Here is a 4,026-nt window from a genome sequence, read left to right on the forward strand (position 1 = left end):
TAGCTGGTATTTAGAATTACCTTCTTCCACTATCCATCCCTCATTCCTTTTGCCCTCAGCAAGCACCTCAGCTGGTGATGGTTGTTTGCCTGGTGGTGTGACACAAACCTTCATTCCTAAAGGGTCTGGACTATTAGTAGTCAAGTTAGAATTAGGTTGTTGTAGTCCGCCATTGACTTAAATCACAAGACATGGTAGTACTAAAAGATGTCCTAAGGAATCTCCTGGATTCCACACATGTTCTTCTTCACATCCACTATATAATGTCAATCCAATTTCTCCTTGGTAATCAGGATCAGTTATATCACCCAATACAGTAACTCCCTTCTTTGCCTGTTGATCAAGAGGCATGAGTGGTACAAAATGGCCAGGGGACATGCCTAACTTGCTGTTCAATGGAATGTGTTGTGTCTCCAGGTGGCAGTGGTCATCCTTCTGGAACTAAAATGTCCAGACCCAAGGAGCATAGGGTCACAGGGACAGGAAGCAAAATTTCGCAAGTAGGTCACTAATAATAATGGTGAGTGGTTCTGCTCCCAATTCCACCCTTTGTTCCCTGGACCCATGAATCCTGACTATCGTAGAAACAACACCATATATCAGATGCTGGTTTAGAGTATATACAGCCTTCTAGATAACAGTGTCCCAACTCAGAAAGGTATTGCCAACCAGCTGGCATAGTAATTGTGTCTTTAGAAGGTCATTCAATCATTCAATCAAGCCAGCTGCTTCAGGATGATGAGGAACATGGGAAGACCAGTGAATCCTATGAGTAGGGACCCATTGCTGTGCTTCATTTGCTGTGAAGTGGGTCCCTTGATCCAAGGCTATGCTGTGTGGAGTACCATGACAATAGATAAGGCATTCTGTAAGTCCATGGATGGTAGTTTTGGCAGAAGAATTGTGTGCAGAACAGGCAAATCCATATCCAGAGTAAGTGTCTATTCCAGTAAGAACAACATGCTGCCCTTTCCATGATGTAAGTGGTTTGATGTAATTGATGTAACCTGCTACCAGGTTGCTAGCTGATCTTCACAAGGAACTGTCCCATATCTGGAACTCAGCATTCGTTTCTGCTACTAGCAGTTTAAGAACTAAGCAGTGACTGTAACCAAGTCAGCCATAGTAAGTGGTAGTCCACGCTGTTGAGCTCATGCATAGCTTCTCTCTCTGTTACCATGGTCACTTTGTTTATGAGCCCATTACGCAATAACAGGTGTGGCTGGAGAAAGAGCATGATTAGTTTCCACAGAATGTGTCATCTTGCCCACCTGGTTGTTAAAATCCTTTGCAGAGGAATCCTTTGATGCATATTCACAGGAGACATGATTATCTTCACTTTTTTGGCCCATTCAGAGAGATCTATTCACAGACCATTTCCCCACACCTCCTTGTCACCAATTTTCCAATCATGTTCTTCCAAGTCCCTGACTATCCAGGCAAACCATTGCACAGCCCAGGAGTCATGACTCAGTTGTATTATACCTAGCCATTTCTTCTTTCAAACAAAATGAACAACCAGGTGCACTGCTCAAAGTTCTGCCCAGAGGGAGGATTTCCCTTCACTATTGTCCTTCAGAGTAGTCCCAGATAGGGGCTGTACTGTTACTGCTGTTGTCTACTTCCGGGTGGTACCTGCATAGGCAGAACCATCTTTAAACCAAGCAGGAGTTTTCTCTTCCTCAGTCAACTGATCATAAGGAACTCCCCAGGTGGCCATAGGTGTAGACCAGGAGAGGAAAGATAATGTGACAGTAATGGAGACAGTAGACATCCGGGCCACTTCCTCATGCAACTTACTTGTACCTTCAGGTCTGGCTCAAACCCAGTCTCAAATATATCACTTCCATTTAATGATTCAGTGCCACTGTGCACATTCAACTTTATGACTCTGTGACTCAGACAATAACCAGCTCAAAACAAGCAGCTCTGGTTACTTAGTAGTTTGGTGGCCACTGGTAAGACATTCAGTCTCTACTAAGGCCCAGAAACCAGCCAAAGTTCTTTCTCAAAAGGAGATTAGTTATCTGCAAAGGATGGCAGGGTTTTGCTCCAAAATCCCAAGGATCTACATTGTGATTCACCAATAGGGGCCAAAGACTCCAAACTGCATCTCTATCTGCCTCTGCCACTTCAAGCACCATTGGATCTGCTGGATCATGAAGTCCAAGTGGCAAAGCGGCTTGTGCAGCAGTCTGAGGCTGTTGCAGAGCCTTTCTTGCTGTGGGTCCCACTCAAAGTTAGCAGATTTTTCAGTCACTCGATAAGTAGACACAAGTAGCACACCCAAATCAGGGGTATGCTGCTTCCAAATTTCAAAGAGCCCTACCGGACACTGCGCCTCTTTTTTAGTTGTGGGAGGGACCAGATGCAATTGTTTATCCTTCACTTGAGTAGAAATTTCTCTACATGCCCCAACCCACTGAACCTCTAGAAATTTCACTGAGGTGGAAGGTGTCTGAATTTGTGTTGGATTAATTTCCTACCTCCTACCACACATCCTGGTGTGGGGCTGTGGGCTAATGCATCAGACTGCGAAGCTGTTTGAACTGCAAGGTCAATGGTTCAAGCTCACCAGCTGCTCCTTGGAAACCCTATACAGGGTCTCTATGGGTCAGAATCGACTCGACGGCACTTAACAACAACAACAACAACAACAACACATATATGTGGAGTACTGGTATGGCACAGTAGGATAAGTACTGGACTGCAAGGTCATTTTGAACTGTAAGGTTGATGGTTCAAGCTCACCAGCTGCTCCTTGAAAACCCTATACAGGGTCTCTATGGGTTGGAATAGACTCAATGATGTTTTACCAACAAGTCTAGAGTTATAGATACTTCTTCCTCACTAGGTCCAATCAGCATCCTGTCATCAATGTAATGGACCAGTGTGGTATATTGGGACAGAGAAAGGCCATCAAGATTCCTGCAGACTAAATTATGACATAGCACTGGAGAACTGACATACCTCTGAAATAAGACAGTGAATGTGTACTGCTGACCATAACAGCTGAAGACAAATCACTTCTGGTGACCCTTAGGAACTGGAACTCAGACAAATGCACTGGCTGGATGAAAAGCTTTGTGAGAAAAACTCTTGTGGGCATGGTCCATCTTCAGGAATTCATGAGATTGCTAGACCAGACAGATTGTTGATTTACTTCCAGGAATATGTAAGCAAGATGAATTGGAGGAAGGGAGGAAAGATATCTGCTCTTAGACTAGGGACTTTAAATAGGAATACAGTCATTAAGACCATGGGCAAGACTTTTTGGCTGCTCTGGGGGGAGGGAAAACAGGAGGTGTCTCTTTGTGAATGGGGAACTGGAACTGGAAGAGGGGCTTTTATAATAACAGAATAAAAACTGTTTGCAGCCAGCTATATGGTGCATCTGCCCATGTCTACTGGGTTGGGCATCTGATTTTGCAAAATTGAATAAAGAAACCCCACTCTGGCTAAAATGAGTACAGATTGGATTACTTGAGCATTTGTCTATATGGACAGCGTTTCTCATAGTTGCATACCAGATACCAGGCAATATATTAATTTACTCAAGTAAGGGAATAACAACTGCAAGTGGAGTCACCACCTGGTTAAGCTTATGATCATCCACTGTCATTCTCCAAGATCCACGTGCTTTTTGCACAGGCCAGATAGGCCAGTTAAATGGGGATGTGGTAGGAATCACCACCCCTGCATCTTTCAAGTCCTTGATTATAGCACTAATCTCTGCAATCCCTGCAGGAATGTGGCATTGCTTTTGGTTTACTATTTTAATAGGTGAAGGTAGTTCTAAGGTAGTTCTGTACATTTTCCAAATGTAATAGCCCTTATTTCATATGTCAGGGAGCCAATGTAGGGGTTCTATCAGTTGCTGAGTATGTCTATACTGATTATTCATTCTGGATTGGAGAAATCAATACAGGAGGAGTTTTTGGACCCACAGTGAGAAGGATCTTTGCTGTTGCTGTTGTTAGGTGCCATCAAGTTGGTACCAATGCATAGCAACCCTATGCACAACAG

This window comes from Chrysochloris asiatica, unplaced genomic scaffold, assembly GCF_000296735.1.
Source record: "Chrysochloris asiatica unplaced genomic scaffold, ChrAsi1.0 scaffold00086, whole genome shotgun sequence".
Classification (NCBI taxonomy): Eukaryota; Metazoa; Chordata; class Mammalia; order Afrosoricida; family Chrysochloridae; genus Chrysochloris; species Chrysochloris asiatica.